This window comes from Sphaeramia orbicularis, chromosome 19 (genome assembly GCF_902148855.1).
Source record: "Sphaeramia orbicularis chromosome 19, fSphaOr1.1, whole genome shotgun sequence".
Classification (NCBI taxonomy): Eukaryota; Metazoa; Chordata; class Actinopteri; order Kurtiformes; family Apogonidae; genus Sphaeramia; species Sphaeramia orbicularis.
Genome location: NC_043975.1, coordinates 6,451,262 through 6,467,514, shown reverse-complemented (window position 1 = coordinate 6,467,514; position 16,253 = coordinate 6,451,262). Strand labels below are relative to the sequence as shown.

At 39.0% G+C, this 16,253-nt stretch overlaps 2 protein-coding genes across 4 annotated transcripts in view; one reads left to right on the top strand and one right to left on the bottom strand.

The window, feature by feature from the left end:
- Window positions 1-14,019, bottom strand: part of insyn2a (inhibitory synaptic factor 2A) — a 52,453-nt gene extending 38,434 nt beyond the window's left edge. The window contains exon 1 of the mRNA XM_030163233.1: window positions 13,536-14,019. The gene's annotated coding sequence lies outside the window, so the exon portion shown is untranslated. The remainder of the gene's footprint in view (window positions 1-13,535) is intronic.
- Window positions 1-16,253, top strand: part of dock1 (dedicator of cytokinesis 1) — a 506,089-nt gene that overhangs the window by 294,508 nt on the left and 195,328 nt on the right. The gene's annotated exons all lie outside the window — the stretch shown is intronic.

The following is a 16,253-nucleotide window of genomic DNA, read 5'->3' as shown; positions in this document are numbered from 1 at the left end:
ATTGCACATAATGTCTGATGACCATGAAAAGATGACAAACTGCATTTTACACCAACTATTTTCATGTATGGATAGGATTAGTGGATCAACAGATATTGAATATTTCAAATCAGAACATTTAGCTGCTTCGTGAATATTTGGGTCTTTATGCGTTAAGTTAAAACGTAGGCTCTGTGACTATTATGTTCTATCTCAACAGACTCCTTTATGGACGTGAATAGACTCTTCACACATTGACCGTGTTAATATATCTTAACTCAAGGGCCTGTAATAGCTCCTTTCTCTGTTATACATCAGAAGTAGCACAGGCACACGTAAGATCATCTTCACAGAGTCGTGATCGATACATCATCCACTGCTGCTGTTTCGATGCATCAGATTAGACTTTTGTCGGGTATACAGCCGCGGTAACACTTCCAAAAACAGCTTGAAACTGCTCCCACTCCTGTGCTCCCTTCTCTCCTAAAATGACTTTGAAAGACATCTTAGCAGCTTGTAAAAATTCCTTGTCAAGTGACCCTGCAGTAGCTAATCGCCGCCAAGGCTCTTCACCGGCCTTGTACCGAAACGACGGAATAAACCGGCTGTTGAAGTCGGGATAGACTCACTGGCCAACTGACCTTCAATCGACATCCAGTGCTTATTAATGTCTGAGTGTGCACTGAGCATGCTTCTATCTGAGCGTCCGCATCTACATTTTAGATCCGTCTCCTCCAGGTATGAAGCTCCTGTCTTATTTCAGTATACCTTTTCATACGAGAGACCAGTGTTTAAAAAAACCAAAGGCCATTATGTAACAGGGAGGTGAACCTTGCAGCGTTACAAAATCACAGTCTTCCTCGTCTGAAGCTGTCCAAACAGTGCCTACTGATGTTATTGAAAGCACAGGCTGAGAGCAGCACAGCATGCTCATATAAAGGGGTTAGAGAAGGCGGCTTTCTGCTGTGCGGACAGATGTCTATTTCTCAACAGAAAGCTAATTAGCAAAAATCATGTGACCGAGTGACTAATTTGTAACTTCCATGTGTTTGGGAGGCGAGAAGAACAAGTATCTTTGTGGGGTTTTTTTTTGTTTTTTTTTGTCCTATCTACTGCACAAGAGCGTTGAAATAAATATCTGAGCATGGATGAAATCGATTACGTTCCCGTCCTAACAATATTTACACAGAAGCCAGAAGGGGATTAAAAATGAGCAGTGTAAGCTATCTGTCAAAACACAATGATGCACAGTTGGACCATAAAGATTGCCACCTTGTATCGTCGGCCTATAATCACATAATGACTCCTGACCCGCTCGCCATTAAGGTGATTGAGCTGTTAGAGCAAAAGGGAGGAAGTGTAATGTGAAGAGAGAGTCGGGGCTGTACACAGCACAATTCTATATATTAATTTTCCAATGACTACCCAGACTGTGCAGCATTAGAGATGGCAACGCTAAGACGCTGATCCCTCTCCCACCAAAACCTTCAAATAACTTTCATTTCCAGACTATTCCTTCAGTCCATCGCCACCACCGCTGTCTCCTTGTTTGTTCAGTAGATGACATTTTGAGTGAGAGATTAAACTGTTAGCCTACTTCCTCTCACCAAACGAGGTCAGTGTTGGCCAGTGTCGGGTCATAAGTGAATCTAAAAATGACACGTTATAGTAATGCAGTGTGGCAAATATAATGTCAACCTGCTCTGGTTTAGTCTGTTAATATTTGTCAACTTTAAAGGGGTCATTTTTTTCCTAACCCACTTTTATTAGTCTTTGGTTCATTTATTTGTGTATTTGGACCCTAATAATTCCAAAAGTTTGAATTTGAATCCTCCAGGTGCTGCAAAGCTATCGTTATATTCATTCCAGAAAAAATTGAGTGGATTTCTACAACCTGTTTTAATCCTGATTAATTTGTTACGTGTATAACAAGTTAGGTCACAACATTGCACATACAAGGTCAAGACTTCTGACGAACATTTCTCTGAGTACGACGTAATTGTTTGTCAGCAGCAGTGGTTGTAGTTCATACTGAAAATATGTCCAAACTTCAAGCCGATTACCTAAAATGTTCAGTTGTTGATTGAACGGGGCAGAGCAGCACAGCCAACAACCTGGAGGGGGAGGGCCTGAAGTGGCTCATGTTCATTTAAAGGGCCAGTGCTCAAAACGACCTTTCTGGTGTCATTACTCAGAAATAGGGTTGAAGATGGACCTGTGGAGTTGAATTAATGAAGAATTCAGACCCAAACAGAGCATTTACAGTTTATGTAGACCACAGGGAAATGTTGGAAAATGCATAATTCCATTTAAAAAAAAGCTAAATATCACTCCTTTCAGCCATAAAGACCCACGTACCCACCATAGACTAAAACTATCTACTAATCTAAAATGTTAAATACCTGTTGATCCACTAACCCTATCAATACATGTAAATAATTGGTGTAAAATGCAGTTATTCATCTTTTCATGGTCATCAGATATGACCCATTTGGACGTTCAGAGGCTCTGCAGTGAACATGGAAACATTGTCATCTTCTGCAACACTAGTCGCTTTTCAATTGACCCTCAAATTGGACGAATATAACTTGCGCAAAAAAATTTGCATAATGAAAAATGACAATTTGGCCAAAAAATGTTTTTGCGCTTGCAAGATGTGGTTTTTCGGGCATAGCAAAATTGGTATATCACGCAAAACTGCAATGGAAAGACCTTTTTGCGCAACTACGAAGGGTTTTATAACAAACTTAACCTTTTTATGCATCTGTTCCCACAGAAAAATTCCTCTTTACTTTGCACACTACAGTTTATTGTTGCACCTTACTTGATTGTCCAGATTTAAAAAAAAAAAAAAAAAAAAATACCAGTTCTGTTTTTATACTTCTAATTTATTATATATAGTGTGTTTGCTCTTTTTTTATTCTTGTATTCTATTTTTACTTTGTTATGCTGCTGCTGCACTGCAGTTTCCAAGTTTAGGATCAATAAAGTCTATCTGTTCATCTATCTATCTATAGGCTAGACTAACAGTTAATCAAAGCTAACTTTGCTTATTGTTTTAACTAATCAACTAATCAATTATTCCTGCACAACCTCAAAGAATTAGTGGTATAAAAAGTACATTCACCCTGGGTTAGGGTTAGGGTAGACCTGTAGGTAGACCTGTCAAAACTACCTGTGTTCTGTTTTTCCTTTGCCTTCTCTATACACCAGCTGTAGAATACATACAGTTTCATGATATTGTATCATGTCCACACTAACATTTGATCCCTTTTGACAAGTTAGCACTGTAGGCCAAATGATGTGTCCCTGGCTCCCCATATCTGATTTGTTATCCATTGGGTCCAGGCTTGGGCGCCTTCGCTGTGGCGCTCGTATCTCACCTCAGGCTGAAACACCACCCCTTGGCCTCTTGCATAAGCAGCATGACTCATCACGCAACGCTGTGACAATGGCGCTTGTTTGGGGTGATTCTTCTTCCTCTTTATTAAAAGTAAAGGCGAGTTAGTGAAGTGAACTGACCCACTATTTTCTACCCAGCAGGACCAGCCAAAAACAGACCTCGCAGGGTGTACGCGTGGCAAAACATGTCTGACATGTTTTACATCTGACCTTGTTTTTGCAGCACAGCTCAGTCAGCTGTCACATTTGCACTACAGGTCACAATTTGGGGCATTTCTAGGGACGTGAGTGGACTATTCCTGTAATGTGACAATTTTCCTTTACTAATTCAACCCTCGTTTTAACACAGTGCTGGAAGGACTATCTAGATTAGTACAATTCATTATTCTTTAATGGAAATGCTTGCTCTCAACACATGCTCTTTTAATACAACACACCTTGAATTAAAAAGAAGTCCCCATTACTTCTATTATTTTAAATGGCGTATGAATCAGCGGTTTTGTGAATGGCAGTTGCCTAATTGAACTTTTCGTTGCCGGGGGTAAAAGTTCTGAAAAGTGGGATCTCAGTGTCCTGATGTAACCTGAGGTGTGAGTGTTTACCGTAACTTGGAGCCTGACTAATTCTATTTTATCGGCCCGGCTCCACCGAAGGGAAAATTCATTAAGATAATATGCATCATAAACCCAGAGAATTGATTAAATGCTGGAAATATGGCTTTACATGTCAATTAGCGACAGCATTTCTTATTGGAGGGTGTTACATTGATCTTTTCCACCATCTATCTTCTTTATAAGCAGTGGGGGTTTTATCAAGGGGGTTAAAATAAGCTGATCAGTCACATGCCTTGTTGGATTTCTGTGATGGGGCTTCTTTTAATTTCATGTAAACCGGTGATGACTTCCAACACATCTTGTCTTTATCACGGCGTTAATGCTCTCAGACACTGCCTAAACAAATGGGTATAGTAACATCATCGCAGTCGTCAAAGTACCAAACACCACTCTAATCCAGCTTTATCTACTGGTGTTTTGTTTTCCTTCTTTTCTCTCCTCTGTCAGCTTCTACTCATAATTACACTGGGCTTAGCAGCGATCTGAAAAGTCTTTGATCCGTCTCTTAAGAACTCTCTGATTATACCACAGAAAGATATCCTGGCTGCTGGTTGACTTTAGATTTCGACGACGAGGTCATTTGTCGGTTTTGTGTGTTTGTATGTGTCTGTGTGTTCTTTTTTTTTTTTTTTTTAAAATATGTGTGTCAGTGTGTCTGGGATTCAGTGGTGCTTTCCGGGCATGATTCGAGGGTGTATATATAACCAAATGATTGACTGTACAGGTCAGTGTTGAGGGATAACAGCGGTACAGTGCATTAGGCTGACACCGAAAGCAGCAAATCCTTTGTCAGTTAATGGTAGCTTAATGCCATAAGATGGAAGGGCACTGGAAAGCACAGGATTTTAAAGGATTGTCTTTCTAGTAATTGTTGCTCAGTCATCATGGACCACTGCACTGTTGCCAAGCACCATTTTAAAGATTTTCATTCAGAATCACAATGTTTAACTGCAGCAGTAATGACTAAGTAACATCAGGAATACTGGTTTTGAGAGTGCACCACAGAGACAAGGAGGGGAGTTTTTCACCATTAGACTGTTATAACTCCATTTTAACTGAAAAATAGCGATTAATTTACATCCAGTGGACATGCTCAGATACCAACAAGCAGTATGGACTGATTTACAGAAGATGCAGCATCATGGCAAGACCTAAATGTGACATTATTTTATATACAATTCTGTGCCAAAGTCTTATTCCACGTTTATCTTTGTTGTTTTTTTTAGGGTTGAAATGATCATATATATTAACCCATAAAGACCCAAACAGCCACCAGTGAACAAAATCATCTATGGATGTAAAATGTTTAGTATCTGTTGATCCACTAATTCTATTAGAGCTGCACAATATATCGTTTGAGCATCGTCATTGCAATGCACTGTACGTGTTCACATATGTGTTCTCATCTAATTTCAAGGGTATGTGACACACACTGCACGTAGCAATCCACCAATCACAATCGTTCTTAATCAATTTGGAGTGAGTCACTGGTAACAACATTGAAAAATCAGCATCGTAAACGAAGACTTGGTGCAAAAAAGAAAAGCAACGTTAGTTATCTGGAATTATTTTGGCTACAAGAGGGATGATATTGAAACACGTGTTCTGTGTCGACAGTACCTTGCACCTGTCGCCACAACAAGAGGTAACACAACTAATTAGTTTGACCATTTACATCAGCACCACACAGCTATTACATCTTCCTCAGTATTTTTTCATATCACAATATATATCGCAGGGTTAAAAAAAATAGCAATGTCAGTTTTTTCAATATTGTGCAGCCCCAAATTATATCAATCCATGTAAATAATTGGAGTAAAATACAGTTTGTCTTTTCATGGTCATCAGGTATGACCCATTTGGATGTTCAAAGGCTCCGTAGTTACCATGGAAACACAGTCCTCTTCTACAACATTTATTCACCAGTAAAACCCATGGAGTTTGATCAGTGACAGTGGATGGAGACACTTGTTTTATCTTCAGTTAATGATAGATTTTACTGAAAAAGTCACTTTTTCTGCAGTTTTTTCTGCTTTTGATACAATAACCCTCAGCTTTACTCTGGTGCTTTAATGAACAGCTACATAATCAGTGAATTAAATATAGGAAAATACATGATTTTCATGATGAAAAAAAAACCAAAAACGAAATACAGAGGATAATATTGTAATAAATGGTGATAAATCATTTAAGAAAGGTTAAATCTAGAGAAAAAAATCGTTCTGGAACTGCCACAAAATTACCACTGGGTCTTTATGGGTTCATTTGTCATTCTTTTTTCTCTTCAGATACAGCAAGAAAGTTTAGGAAGTATGTGCACAGCCTTAAAAGACACATAAAAAAAACTGAACTAAATGTGTTGTAAAGGTTAAAGTCAATATTTAATATGACTTCTGACCCCATTACAAGAAGCAGCACAAACCATTAGAAAAATCTGATGTGTTGAATGAAACCAGGTATAAAACATCAGAAGATTACTGTCATAAATCTCATATTTTCTGAGCAAAAGGGCTAAAGACATGTCAAGTGCAAAGGGAGGTCACACTAAACATGACCACTTGGGTTTATAGAAGTTGTTTTTTCCTTATTTTTTCCTGCTGTACATACTTCACATATATTAGATTGGATCTTAATACAGACCTTATGTGTGGTCATTAGAACTTTACTAAAACAGAATGTTGACTTTTGCACAGTTCTGTAGTCAAAGGTGTATTAAAATGTATACTAAGAATGATGATAATTTTGTTTAAAGGCACCTATAAAAACTCTCAAGGTCAACAAATGGATAATTAGAACAAGAACAATGAAACAAAACCACAATAATATGCAAGATTATACAGAAACAAAACAATGAGGCAGAAATATAATAAATACAATGAAAGCAGAAGGTGATTATGTTGGTTAGTTTTGTACAATGAAACAACTGAAAATTAATACATTTAATCACTGTAAAATCACTGAAGCAACATTGCAGCTCCCTTAACTGTGATATTTTAGCGCAAAATTTCCTAAAATGACATCATATTGTGCCGCACAATGAATCGAATGACAGTTGTAGTCACAATAGCAGGTTGTGGAATTGCATAATCACAAAAAGGCTGCAGAGTTAAGAGGATTTACCGTGATCTAATTGTAGAAATGGTAAATATATACATTATCTGGGGGAAAAAATAGCAGCTGGCTTCACCGGGTCATAAAACACAATCTGATATGTAAACTATATAAAGGAATCAAGTGCTCATAAAAGATTAGAGCAAAAAAGACTTAGAATTAACAGCCCGAACCACCTGAACAAGTCACATGACATGCAGTTGTCACATATTTAGCATGATTAATGTCCCATGATGCACTGAGGTTGTAAAACTGAACGCATGACTTTTAGGTAATGCCATTGTTAGTGTTGTATTTTTAATTTTGAGTGCCTCAGACTTGTTTCTGGCTGTTTATTTTACTTTTTAGTGTTTTATCGTGGTGTTTATTATGGTATTTTTACTCACTCTGTTTTAATGCTGGTCTTGGGTTCGTTTCATGTGTTCCAGTAATGAATAATGTGGATCTTGACCTTGTATTTTTTGCTGACTTTTTGAATATTAATGATTGATTCTGATTGATTTTTATTATTTTTTGGAACAGTCTTTTGGCTCCTCATATACGCCATCTATGCTCTTTGGTAATAATTTGGGTTCTTTGTAAAACTTGCAATGAAAGTCACTATTTTGTCATTTTCGTGCTAGTTTGAGATTCATGTTTGATGTGGATATGTGCCTTTTCCTCCATAAACAACTTGCATTATTGCCAGCAGTCATCACAATATGACATTCATGAATCATATACATCTAATATTTGTATTTTATCTACGCTTCACATACAAAGTACTTGTACGTGTCTTCTGAATCCTGCGTGTTCGTATCTAATACCGTGTAAGGACGACACCATATGTCCTGTTAATCCGCAACATTCTGAATATGCTTATATGCTAAGTTACCGCCAAATGCACACCATTTATTTAAAAGCCATATGCAGGCTTGTCACAATTATTACATAATCGCCTTTCCTGAACTATTGAGAAAACCGCTTTATTTTGCATAATCATCATAAGCGATTCCATTCATCTGTGTGAAAACAGCTACTTGAAAGGTCATATTTTCATCAGTGTTTCCATGTTGTTTTTACTGTTTGATGTTTGCCTGGTGCTTTTTAAATGACTCCTTTGCCTCAATATTATGGTATATTGGTATTTGATTGGACAGTTAGTGCCACCAGCTGTTTATCTATGTAAATTAGTGATAAATGGCCATCTTTAATGAGGTGGATGGTAGGTTCATTCTATGAAAGTGGCACAAATTAACATAAAAACATTTCCTTCACAATTGACTATCAGCTAAAATTTCATAATAGCCATAACTGTATGTTGACTTGCCCCATTTTTTGGGTCATATTCCTTAAAAAACATCAAGTAAATTGTCTCAAACTTTTGTAAACTTGTTAAGAAAATCTGAATTACAAGTGTTTCCATGAACTGGTCTAGAATGATAAAACTAAGATCCATAATGTTGTCTCAAGGCGGCAGTATAGGATATGCATGTCTTAAAAGTCTCACATATTGATTGTCCTAAATTAATACTTTAATTATACTTAAAATCCATAATTCATCCTTAAATGTGACACTCTAAAAAAATCCAATATCAATAGATGATATTGCCATATTTGCTTCATAAACAATTACCCAAATGTGTAGTTAGTGACAATTTAGGATTTTAGTAGGGCTGTCAAAATTAACGTTAACGTGAATTAATCCATCATCATGATTAATCTGATCAAAAAATTTGACACAGTTAATCCATCTGTAGCACTCAATGACTTTGAACGTCTCTGCCAACGCATTTGGGGCAGTTTGTCCAAGTAGAGATCGCGTCACGCATGAATAAATGGACAGTTGATCCAGTAGAGACAGGCAGCAGAACTAACAGGTAAAGATGGAAGACGCTAAACAGCACATTGGCCCTCTGGATGGAAATATGAGGACAAAAAAACCAAAATGACAGTCGACCGACATAAAGTATTATACACACTCTGCAGGAAGGAGTTTTCTTTTCACCAAAGCACTTCCAGTTTAAAATACCACATTAAAGCGAAGCATTTGTTAGTCGGGATTCTGCTAGCACTTCGGCTAACACATTGTTCTTTCTTGAGTCTGTCCATGCAAAATGAAACACAGTTAATATAGATTAAAAATTAATCATATTTAATTGTGATTAATCAAAATTAGTACACATCAACCCTGTGATTAATTGAATTAACAATTTTAATCTTTTGACAGCATTGGATTTTAGTTAACCATTTTCTGGCTACATGAACTGAAGACCAAAACACTTTATTTATTAAAACTATACAATATGACAGCGAAACATATTCATGATTGATATATTACAAGAGGCAAACAGATGGCATGTAGAATTTTTTTTGAGCAGGAAATCTAATCTCAATTTTGCAATTCAGGGATTTTCATCACAAAAAATCCTTGATCAATTGAATTCATTCAAATATTTCCTAGCTCTAAATGGTTGTATTGTTTTTTTATTATTATTATTATTATTATTATTATTATTATTATTATTATTATTATTTCAACAAGGATTAATTTGCACCAAGCTAATCAATGGCATGAGTTCAAAGCTTGTTCAGACTTTCTTCATAAAGGGCGTTAACATTTCCCCTTAAACTACAATTATTTATTTTAATCAAACTGCAAATAATGTGTTTGTGGAAATGCACCTTTTCTAATCTTTAAAAGAATTTCAGCTTTACAGAGGCTGAAGTCCTCCTGGAGCTCCCACTGTGCTTTGTACCCATAATGAGCGCGATGCTAGTGATGTAAAGTGTAATACTGCATTCTGCTGCTGAAACCACGAAACACTTCTTCTCCTTGGCGTGCAGCCTACAGAGTTTGTGTCTTGATTATTCTCAACACACTTTGTCCCCGCAGAATTGTACTTGTTTTCTTTATTTCCTCACTGTACTTTCTTGGCTGCACATGCAACACCTTTTATTGGCTTGATGAATTCCCACAAATCCATACGTCAGTGATGGCTGCGTGGAGATCCGACCTCGGGGAAGGATATATGCTGCAGTCTGCCTGCTCTCATCAGAATGCATCAGATCACTCTTACCATTCCTCTGCTCTTCATCTTCCGACTGAACGCTATATGTATTTTTCCTGTCGTTTTTTTGCTCTTCCCCTTAATCTCTTTTTCCTTTCGTCACTTTCTCAAGGCGTCTTTCTGTCTTTACCGTCTCTCTTCACCTTCTAGACACACGGAGGTTTCAAAGCTGATGGGTAACTAGAGAACTCCGCTGCTGCTCTCAGATTCTTCCTAGTCATTCCTGACAGAAAAAGACTCGCACACATACATAGACAACCACACACAATGGTAGAAAAGAAGAGGAAAGGACTAGAATAAACAGGTATGAGCGGGAAGAATGCAGGCTTTTCATTGTGCTTGGATGGAGCAGAAGTGAATGTGAGTGAACCAGACAGAGATGGAGATGAAGCTGGGGAGTGGGATCCATGAATAGGCCGTGACTGGCATTCTGGCTCGTCTGCACTGTGTATTATTCTGTCTTTTCGACTGGATCTTCAAGGATATCATTGCAGAAAAGGTGCTTGTGAACACCAGCCCTCTGACCTCCACCTGCAATGACTGGTAATGAGGCTCTTTAATATTGCATTTCAGCAATTTAATATTAAGAATAATGTGAGATTCCTCTACTTTAAACCATATTAAACTGATTATTCTGGAGGTTTTTGACAACCCTGAACCTCTAAAATGAAGGATGTCACCTGGGTGTGTAAAGAAGTGTGCATTTTTTGACCATTTTCTCCCATTTCATCAACTAAATGAAAGCATTTCATTCGTTTATAATGCAAGTAACTGCTGTTGTCCAGTCGTGCTGCTGTTTTATAGACTAGCAGCTGCTCATTTAACAAGAAAATTATCAACAAATTAAACGACAATGAAGATAATCATTAGTTGCAGCCATAGATTACGTGTTTATTTTAACAGGGTGTTTGCAAATTCTAAATCAAGGCCTTAATTTTACTTAAAATTGATAATTGACCCTTAATCTCACACTCTGTTTCCGTTTATTTTGAATATGCAACAAAACAAAGTAATCCTGCTTTAGTCCATAGGAATAAAACAGAAATACATATACATGTAAACAAGATATGACTTAATTTGCATATTCAAAAAGGGGGTGGGGGGGTATAACTTAAACACTCAAAGGTCTTGAAAATTCCAGACACCATAAATGATACCACTATATTTCCTTTTTAACTCTTTGTACAGAACTAGCCAAATGGGTAATTAGTGTCAAACATTTTATCCTAATGGAGATTGGAATGAGTGGAGCTTCCAACAGTCATTCATGGATGGAGGGATTTTAGATATGAGATTTAGCAGTTTTAACATCAGTAGCAGAAATTTTAGGCGTGGACAGATGGAAATGTAACATTAGCTGGATCGAAATTTGGTTAAAACTGGTTTGATACATTGAATGTAGGGTCTTAAATTTGACCAGACGTCTGAAAAATGTCTTAAAAAGTCATACATTTGGATTCCTCAAACCTGCACATTCCCTGTTTTTACTATATTCTAATGTTATTCCAGTTTTTTTTTCTGCGTTTACTGATTGAGAACTTCATTACCTGTGTGGTTTGGTGTCTAGAAGGAACCTGAGTGGTCATTTTGTTTGCTAATTACCGAACTGATAATGAAAAAAAAAAAAAAAAAAAAAGCAATTTTCCACTGACTCTATAGGCCTGACAGACCCCCTTACATGCTTTACTCACACTCAGACCATCAGCAAACACTGGCCAACAACCTCATCCAGGTGGGATTATGTGCTAAGAGTCTCCTTCTGTATGCAACAGACATCCAAAGACACCCACACGAACGCACCCCCCCCTCCCTCCTTCCAACAGCAGCCGCACGTGAGTCACCTCGACTGCACGATGTTGTTGTGGTGCTCCCAGGAAAAGAAGAAAAAAAATAAATAAATAAGACTCTTAATGAATAATCCTATTAGCACATGAAAGGTAACATCTGGCTTGTTCCAAAAGCAGTCATTCTTTTATAGGAGAACAATTTGTTTTCTGGATGAATGAGTACCCCCTCCCAGCAAGCGGGGCCACAGGAGGCGAATGCACACTTGGTCGCTCGTTTTCGGAAACCCCGCACTCTCCACTGTCCCTTTACCTCATGCTCATGCCATATTTAGCGCGTGGAGGGAAGCAGGTGTAATGGTAATAGAGGGAAAAAAAGTTGGCGAAGGTGCATTTTGTGCATTGTGTTCTCTGTGTATTTGTGTACCCTTCCCTTTGCACACACACTATTTTCATTTTTTCATGCGGAAACTTGTATTTTAACTGCTGCACTTCAAGTTATCGGCACATAATTCCCTAAATTTTGTGAAATGAGACAAAACTTCAACATCCTGTCTCAGCCTTGTTCTTCCTCTCTGTTCCCGTTGCTCTATATATCTGTTTCTTTTCATCTGTTTCCCTCTCAGCTGTCTGCACAAAGTGAAATGGAGCAAAGGGGAGATGGTATCGTGGCGTTGATGCGAGATAGGGTTTAAGGGGAGACAGAGTGAGAGATGGCAAAGAGGGGGTTGAGGCAGGGGGATGAGGGGGTGGCGGACGTTTTGTGTGGCAGCTGAAGGACAGTCGAGATCCCAAGGTTCGAGGCAATTCATTCTCTCGCTCTCCCATCCACGCACACACAGACCCAAGCTCGCACGCCCACACTGATACACACTGATGCTCGAATAATCTGCAAGGAGATGGTGAGTTCGTACAGTACATTAATCTAGATTAGTCTTTAGTTAAGGTCCTTCATCAGAGGCAGCCAACTGTCTGATACCCTGCTCTAATTACCTATTCCTCTGCTCTGTGAAGCTCTCTGCTGCCTTCATCCACGGGACAGCAGCCCTTCTAACAAATGCAACTGTCTGTAATGTCTGTTTTATGTAATGCACACTCGCCTGCAAAATTGAGAGGAAATGCAGCATCATGCAAACCTTGTACGTAGGCAGTCTTTTAGCTCTCTATCACCAGGCAGTCAGGTTCAAATCCTGAAACGGAAACCTGCCCGACCACTGCTGGCGAATTTCATCTCAGAGTTGCAGCGTTTCCTCCTTTAACGTTTGTCATTTCGAAAGTTTCCCGAAAACTGTCACGCATTCCACAGCCTCCACCGCCGCCAGAAATCAGAATCAGCTCAGCAGCAGCAGCAGCAACTGAGCATTAAATCAATCTGAGATTTACCTCCTTTCATCTACCACACGTATTTGATATTTGATCAGCCGACTAAAAGGGAAAATCTTCAGTGAAAACATTATCCCGAGCTCAGTCCCATGGAGCGAGCAGATCCCTCGGATTTCCCACCGCCAGAGGTTATTTGAACAGACTTTCCCTTTGCAGTTGCAGAGCGAGAGGTGAAATAGAGGAGAGGATAAGAGCAGAGAGGAGCCACTCACCTCAGACTGTGAATTACTGATGTAAAGGATGCAATAGCCCAGACTCCAGGTTCTGCCCGTACATGTCTGTTCCTTTAGTGGATGAGATATGCGAGCTGGAAGAAGAGGTTATGCCATGGCAGAAGTTAAAAAGCACGGGCAGGTGGCGAGCATGAGCAGAAGCAGCACTAGTTGGAGTAGTTGTTGCACATCGGCGTCCTCTGATCCAGTGGCGTAAGGTTCCTCTAAGCCCCAGCCCGAGTCAACACTCCCCCCCTCTCTTTACCTCCTCTCCGCCCGCTCTTCCCTGTGTTCGCCTCTGCTTTCAGTGCGCGGCGTGGCGGCAGGGGCTCGCACTCACTCACCCATGCACACACACACTCTCACACACACAGACACACACACACACACACTGTGGCTGAACTCCGGGCGCCTCAGCGACAGAGCCCACGCAGGCAGAATATCCCCATCATGCCGCCGCAGTTCTGCTCTCTGGCTTTCTCCTCTTTTCTCTGAGTGTGTCTGTGTGTATACAGGAGAGGGAGACTGGGCGAGAGAGAGAGAGATTAAGCAAGAGGGGGAGGGAGCTTTAGAGATGAGAGAAAGAGAGAGAAGAGGAGGAGGAGGGGGTGGGGGGTGGGGGTGCTGTGGAAAGTACAGCTCCGGTTTTGGCCACATCTGGCAGGTTAATGCATCATCCCGGTATCTCCTCATCAGCCGAGGCAGTTTTGTCAGCAGCCTCACTTCCACTAAAACCATATGCACATTGCACTCATTAGCTCCTTTTGCTAAATCAGGAGCCGAAGAATTAAATGTAAGCTCTGAGTGGTGCTCATCCCGTCAGAGTGCGCTTTTATCTCCAGCTCTGCAGACCGCAGCCGGCCGTGTCCATGGGCGGCATCCTCTTGGTAATCTGAGCACACACACACCTGTATTTTGGGTTCATTTGTGATTTCCAGCTCCTCAGCAGACTGATGTTCCCCTTCTTATAGTCAGCCTTGACACTTGTGAGTCCATTCGGTTCCTGAGTTGGTTCCTCGCAGCTCTTTATGTCATGTGGGAAGGAGATTCCATCTGCTTGTCCGTTCTCTCAGGAGTTTTGTTTGCCCGGTTTGTTCTCAGCTTTTTGTCCATCTGTCATGGGCTAGTTAGCAGTTAACACTGTTTGTTCAGGAGACATGCTGTTTTTCATCTGGGGGTGTGCATTCTCCTTTCAGACCTAATTGGATTTCTTGTGTGGCGTTGTAGCTTTTAATGAACAAAATGAGGAGTGGGAAAGGAGCACACTTGGAGAAACCTCAGTTATGTTTCTATGTAGAGTATACGCCTCATTGGATGATTTTGGAGCTGGAGCTCACCCTCTTTTCTGTAACAGGGGAACCCCCAGCTCTGCTTTAAGCCTCAGGTACCACAGTAATGAGCTGCAGCTCTCTGGAGAACAGCTGCTACTACTTTATATGTTTTATACATCGAAGTACATTTAAATAGAATTAAGCAGCGGGACTAAATGACACCGGACTAAATGAGATTATTAAACACATTTCAGAAGGCAGTGGATTAATAAAAAAACACAAACAAAACTAGAATTGCAAGAAGTTTGGAAATGGTTCAAGCCTCTTTCACGGAACTCAGAACCAAAACCAAATGCAGCAACCCCCATTCAACTGGTTGAATAAATGTTCAATCCCTCGACTTCCAATTCTTTTATGGTTGTATACTTTCTATTTAATACAGCACAACCATGTGGCCAATTAAATTTGATATGAACCCATAAAGGCCCAGTGGTACTTTTGTGGCAGTTCCCAAATTATTTTTTCTCTCTGTTTAACCTTTCTTAAATGATTTCTTACCATTTATTATAATAATATCTTCTCTATTTTTTTAAGTGAGATTTCAGGTATTTTGCTGTATTTAATTAATTGATCATGTACACGTTCATAAAAGATCAGAGTAAAGTTCAGGCTTTTTATATCAGAAACAGAAAACTGAACAAAAAGTGACTTTTTCAGCTAATTCTATCATTAACAGAACATGAACCAATCATCTACATCGACTGTCATCTGGCAATCTCCGTGGGTTTTACTGGTGAATCAATGTTGTAGAACAGGGGTGTCAAACTCATTTTAGTTCAGGGGCCATATTCGGCTAAATTTTATCTGTAGTGGGCCGAACCAGTAAAATAATAACATAATATATATAAATAATGTCAACTCCAAACTTTTCTCTATGTTTTAGAGTGAAAAAAGTAAATTTAAATGAGGAAAAGGTTTACATCTACAAACTATCCTTTCAAAAGATGTGAATAACATGAACAAACTGAAAAAATAAGTGTAATTTTAACAATACTATGCCTCATTTTATCATTTACACATATATGTTATAACTTACAGATCACAGTGGATCTGCAAACACACAAAACATTTAATAACAGACAGAAAATTGTTAAAATTGTACTTCTCAAGAAATTTCAGGTTGTTTATATTTGTTCAGCTTATTCACATTTTTTGCGAAATTATACTTTGTTTTAGTGTAAATACATGAAAATATTTACATTTACAAAGAGAAAAATTTGGAATTGTCATTATTTATATGTTATTATGAAAGCATTTTACTGGTCCTGCCCACTTGAGATTGAATTGGTCTAAATGTGGAACCGGAACTAAAAGGATTGTAAATATCTTAGTGTAATTTTTGCATTTCACAAATTCATCCCAAGGACCGAACTGGAGTCTTTTGCGA